Consider the following 7,374-nt stretch of genomic DNA (forward strand, 5'->3'; position numbering starts at 1 on the left):
ACTACTCCCTCATTGAAATGAAGGATACATTTACCCAGCTGGAGGTAAGACAGGTGGAGCTGGAACACCAGGTGATTACACTCCAGTCTCACAGACCCAGACAACAGTCCAGCACAACAACACCCCTCAGTCCACCAGACCTGGAGAGCTGGAGGTGGACAGAGACATATCTGCACTCTGGACTGTGGTGAGACAACTACAAGAGAAGGAAGGAGAAGGAGAAAGAGCAGGAGACCTCACAGAGCACTAGAGAGAGAGGACCCAGACTGCTCCAGGTTGGGGGACCCCAGAGGATGAGAGCTGGGGGATGGAGGGAGGGTGAGGGGGATGGAGGAGAGGGTGAGGGGGGAGTCCCATCCAGATGGGTGGTATAGAGGAGATCAGACTGCTAGGTTACAGAGAGGGGGAGGGAGGATGGAGAGGATCAGACTGCTGGGGGACCACACTACCAGGTGGGTCCATGAGGGGGATGGACCCACTGGTCCATCCCAGACCCTGACCCCATCCAGTTACAGGATCAGACCATCCTGGGGGAGATCCCAGTGAGGGGAGTCCCATCCACCACACTACCAGGTGGGTCCATAGAGGAGACAGACCCCATCCAGTCCATCCCTGACCCTGACCCCATCCAGTCCATCCCCCCTGACCCCATCCAGTCCACCCTGACCCCATCCAGTCCATCCCTGACCCCATCCAGTCCATCCCAGACCCTGACCCCATCCAGTCCATCCCAGACCCTGACTACCAGACATCCCAGACCCTACCCTCCAGTCCATCCCAGACCCCATCCACCACCCCATCCAGTCCCCACCCCTCCAGTCCATCCCCCCATGGACCCCTCCAGTCCATCCTGACCCCATCCAGTTACAGAGAGACCCTGACCCCATCCAGTCCACCCAGACCCTGACCCCATCCAGGTTACAGAGAGCAGTCCATCACCACACCCAGTGGGTCACCCCAGACCCTGACCCCATCCAGTCCATCCCAGACCCTGACCCCTCCAGTTCACCCCAGACCCTGACCCCAGTCCATCCATCCCCTGACCCCACCAGACCCCATCCAGTCCATCCCAGACCCTGACCCCATACCAGTGGACCCACTGGTTTCCCTCCCAGGACCCTGGTAGTCCCATCCACCCACTACCAGGTGACCCCATCCAGTCCATGGACCCTGACCCTATCCAGTTCACCCCAGACCCTGACCCCATCCAGTCCACCCTGACCCCATCCAGTCCATCCCAGACCCTGACCCCTCCAGTCTACAGACCTGAGTCCCATCCACCACACTACCAGTGGGTGGTATAGAGAGATGGACCCACTGGTTGTCCCCTAGGTTACTGAGAGCTGGCAAACAGTCCCATCCCCACACTACAGGTGCCCAAGCCAATGACATGTACCAGATGCCCAGGTGGGTTGTCTGGAGTCCACCAACAATACCAGGTGGGTTATGGAACACAGACCCACTATCTCATTCTGGAATTCCAAGGCCTGGGTCCCATCATCTGCCTTTGGCCTGAAGAGCAGAGACCCAGACCCACTGGTTGCCCTCTAGGTTACAGAGAGCTGGTAGTCCCATCCACCACACTACCAGGTGGGTGGTATAGAGGAGACAGACCCACTGGTTGCCCTCTAGGTTACAGAGAGCTGGTAGTCCCATCCACCACACTACCAGGTGGGTGGTATAGAGGAGATGGACCCACTGGTTGCCCTCTAGGTTACAGAGAGCTGGTAGTCCCATCCACCAAACTACCAGGTTTGAAACAGGGAAGGGACTCAGGGGATATGCTAATTTGGTATAGAGCAGACCTAACTCACTCTATTACATTAATCAAAACAGGAACATTTACATTTGGCTAGAAATTCAAAAGGAAATGATATTAACAGAGTAAAATGTCCTCCTGTGTGCTACCTACATTGGGCAAAATGGCAACCCTGACTGGCACAAACAATTCTTAAACAAATATAAACAATACAATTATAGTGATAAACTCAAAATACCAACATGTGAGAAATACTGTACTTTATTAATGTTTCAATGGAACCCAACAAAATCATTTATTGATTTAATTAAAAATCAATGTCCTCCAAAATCAAGGTTTCACAATTAATGGCATCTTTACAGATTATTGTAAATAACATCTACCAAAATTAAACCAGGAATTAAATTACACTTATTTAAGTTGATCTAAGTCTTAAGGAACTGTATTGAGCCATTACATCACTTCCTGTTTCACTAGGGTATAAAAACGAGGTAACACACATGCAGTATCCCGCTGTCGTCAACCACCACGAAGAAAACAACAGAACTGGCAGTTCAAAAGAGACAGATGGTCGTAGACCTTCATAAATCTGGTCGACAAGAAAACCCACAAACGATTGAATATACCTCTGAAACATACCTCAAGATCAGGTCAATTATTAGAAAATTCTAAAGATATAGAACAGTTGAAAACCTCACGGGTAGATGACGCAAATGCATTTTGCCCCCCAGGAATAGGAGGAGGATGGGGAGAGAAGAGGAGGGAGACAGAGACACCCAGAGAGAGAGAGAGACACCCAGAGAAAGAGAGAGGGGGAGAGAGAGAAGCTTAGTGCTTAGTGTTTATCAGATGGGTAGAGCGGAGGGGAGAGGAGGGAGACAGAGACACCCAGAGAGAGAGACAGAGACACCCAGAGAGAGAGACACCCAGAGAGAGAGACACCCAGAGAGAGAGACACCCATAGAGAGAGAGACACCCAGAGAGAGAGACAGAGACACCCAGAGAGATAGACAGAAAGAGAGAGAGAGAGGGGAGCTTAGTGATTAGTGTTTATCAGATAGGTAGAGAGGAGAGGAGGGGAGCTTAGTGCTTAGTGTTTATCAGATAGGTAGAGAGGAGAGGAGGGGAGCTGCTGCTGTAATTGTCTATGCTAATTGGTTAGTGTAGTGGTTCAATATTTTCAGATGAAGTGGCAGAGCTAATGGAACAGCCGAGACACGAGGGACCTGGAGCGCTCAGATACATCCACTATAGAGCCTTAGAGATACATGATAATAGGCTGCCATACCAGCCAGATCAACAGAATCAACTACACTGCTATACTGCAAGTGCTTCTCAAATAGAATCCTATTTCTTAAGGTGGGACACACTTACACTACAGTGGTCTAGTTAATTCTATGGACTGGCCTATCTCTGGCGAACCAGGGACACGGGAAGATGGACGTTTGTTTTGGCTTCTTTATGATCTGTACACGGGAAGATGGACGTTTGGGCTACAGAGGAGGGCTATCAAGTTGAATACCATCATAGTGTTCTAGTTAATTCTATGGATCTGGCAGAGGCCTATCTCTGGCTAACCAGGGACACAGGAAGATGGAGGTTTGTTTTGGCTTCTTTATGTGTACAGAGGAGGGCTATCGAGTTGAATACCATCATAGTGGTCTAGTTAATTCTATGGATCTGGCAGGCAACCAGAGTCAGTGTGGAGCACATTAGCAGCACTCTGACGGCACATTGATATCTGAGTCCATATTCTGACTACACATTGATATCTGAGTCCATATTCTGACTACACATTGATATCTGAGTCCATATTCTGAAGACACATTGATATCTGAGTCCATATTCTGAAGACACATTGATATCTGAGTCCATATTCTGACTACACATTGATATCTGAGTCCATATTCTGACTACACATTGATATCTGAGTCCATATTCTGAAGACACATTGATATCTGAGTCCATATTCTGAAGACACATTGATATCTGAGTCCATATTCTGACTACACATTGATATCCGAGTCCATATTCTGAAGACACATTGATATCTGAGTCCATATTCTGACAACACATTGATATCTGAGTCCATATTCTGAAGACACATTGATATCTGAGTCCATATTCTGAAGACACATTGATATCTGAGTCCATATTCTGACTACACATTGATATCTGAGTCCATATTCTGACTACACATTGATATCTGAGTCCATATTCTGACTACACATTGATATCTGAGTCCATATTCTGAAGACACATTGATATCTGAGTCCATATTCTGAAGACACATTGATATCTGAGTCCATATTCTGACTACACATTGATATCTGAGTCCATATTCTGACTACACATTGATATCTGAGTCCATATTCTGACTACACATTGATATCTGAGTCCATATTCTGAAGACACATTGATATCTGAGTCCATATTCTGACTACACATTGATATCCGAGTCCATATTCTGACTACACATTGATATCTGAGTCCATATTCTGACTACACATTGATATCTGAGTCCATATTCTGACTGCACATTGATATCTGAGTCCATATTCTGACTACACATTGATATCTGAGTCCATATTCTGAAGACACATTGATATCTGAGTCCATATTCTGAAGACACATTGATATCTGAGTCCATATTCTGAAGACACATTGATATCTGAGTCCATATTCTGACTACACATTGATATCTGAGTCCATATTCTGAAGACACATTGATATCTGAGTCCATATTCTGACTACACATTGATATCTGAGTCCATATTCTGACTACACATTGATATCTGAGTCCATATTCTGACTACACATTGATATCTGAGTCCATATTCTGACTACACATTGATATCTGAGTCCATATTCTGAAGACACATTGATATCTGAGTCCATATTCTGAAGACACATTGATATCTGAGTCCATATTCTGAAGACACATTGATATCTGAGTCCATATTCTGAAGACACATTGATATCTGAGTCCATATTCTGACTACACATTGATATCTGAGTCCATATTCTGACTACACATTGATATCTGAGTCCATATTCTGAAGACACATTGATATCTGAGTCCATATTCTGACTACACATTGATATCTGAGTCCATATTCTGACTACACATTGATATCGAGTCCATATTCTGAAGACACATTGATATCTGAGTCCATATTCTGAAGACACATTGATATCTGAGTCCATATTCTGAAGACACATTGATATCTGAGTCCATATTCTGACTACACATTGATATCTGAGTCCATATTCTGAAGACACATTGATATCTGAGTCCATATTCTGAAGACACATTGATATCTGAGTCCATATTCTGACGACACATTGATATCTGAGTCCATATTCTGAAGACACATTGATATCTGAGTCCATATTCTGAAGACACATTGATATCTGAGTCCATATTCTGAAGACACATTGATATCTGAGTCCATATTCTGACTACACATTGATATCTGAGTCCATATTCTGACTACACATTGATATCTGAGTCCATATTCTGAAGACACATTGATATCTGAGTCCATATTCTGACTACACATTGATATCTGAGTCCATATTCTGACTACACATTGATATCTGAGTCCATATTCTGAAGACACATTGATATCTGAGTCCATATTCTGACTACACATTGATATCTGAGTCCATATTCTGACTACACATTGATATCTGAGTCCATATTCTGACTACACATTGATATCTGAGTCCATATTCTGACTACACATTGATATCTGAGTCCATATTCTGACTACACATTGATATCTGAGTCCATATTCTGAAGACACATTGATATCTGAGTCCATATTCTGAAGACACATTGATATCTGAGTCCATATTCTGAAGACACATTGATATCTGAGTCCATATTCTGACTACACATTGATATCTGAGTCCATATTCTGAAGACACATTGATATCTGAGTCCATATTCTGACTACACATTGATATCTGAGTCCATATTCTGACTACACATTGATATCTGAGTCCATATTCTGACTACACATTGATATCCGAGTCCATATTCTGACTACACATTGATATCTGAGTCCATATTCTGAAGACACATTGATATCTGAGTCCATATTCTGAAGAAACATTGATATCTGAGTCCATATTCTGAAGACACATTGATATCTGAGTCCATATTCTGAAGACACATTGATATCTGAGTCCATATTCTGACTACACATTGATATCTGAGTCCATATTCTGACTACACATTGATATCTGAGTCCATATTCTGAAGACACATTGATATCTGAGTCCATATTCTGACTACACATTGATATCTGAGTCCATATTCTGACTACACATTGATATCTGAGTCCATATTCTGAAGACACATTGATATCTGAGTCCATATTCTGACTACACATTGATATCTGAGTCCATATTCTGACTACACATTGATATCTGAGTCCATATTCTGACTACACATTGATATCTGAGTCCATATTCTGACTACACATTGATATCTGAGTCCATATTCTGACTACACATTGATATCTGAGTCCATATTCTGACTACACATTGATATCTGAGTCCATATTCTGAAGACACATTGATATCTGAGTCCATATTCTGACTACACATTGATATCTGAGTCCATATTCTGAAGACACATTGATATCTGAGTCCATATTCTGACTACACATTGATATCTGAGTCCATATTCTGACTACACATTGATATCTGAGTCCATATTCTGACTACACATTGATATCTGAGTCCATATTCTGACTACACATTGATATCTGAGTCCATATTCTGAAGACACATTGATATCTGAGTCCATATTCTGACTACACATTGATATCTGAGTCCATATTCTGACTACACATTGATATCTGAGTCCATATTCTGACTACACATTGATATCTGAGTCCATATTCTGACTACACATTGATATCTGAGTCCATATTCTGACTACAATTGATATCAGTCCATATTCTGACTACACATTGATATCTGAGTCCATATTCTGACTACACATTGATATCTGAGTCCATATTCTGACTACACATTGATATCTGAGTCCATATTCTGACTACACATTGATATCTGAGTCCATATTCTGACTACACATTGATATCTGAGTCCATATTCTGACTACACATTGATATCTGAGTCCATATTCTGACTACACATTGATATCTGAGTCCATATTCTGAAGACACATTGATATCTGAGTCCATATTCTGACTACACATTGATATCTGAGTCCATATTCTGAAGACACATTGATATCTGAGTCCATATTCTGACTACACATTGATATCTGAGTCCATATTCTGACTACACATTGATATCTGAGTCCATATTCTGACTACACATTGATATCTGAGTCCATATTCTGACGGCACATTGATATCTGAGTCCATATTCTGACTACACATTGATATCTGAGTCCATATTCTGAAGACACATTGATATCTGAGTCCATATTCTGAAGACACATTGATATCTGAGTCCATATTCTGAAGACACATTGATATCTGAGTCCATATTCTGACTACACATTGATATCTGAGTCCATATTCTGAAGAAATGTCCAGAAGACATGACAGGAAAATGAATGTCTTGCTATGTCA

Source organism: Oncorhynchus keta, unplaced genomic scaffold, assembly GCF_023373465.1.
Source record: "Oncorhynchus keta strain PuntledgeMale-10-30-2019 unplaced genomic scaffold, Oket_V2 Un_contig_61_pilon_pilon, whole genome shotgun sequence".
NCBI lineage: Eukaryota > Metazoa > Chordata > Actinopteri > Salmoniformes > Salmonidae > Oncorhynchus > Oncorhynchus keta.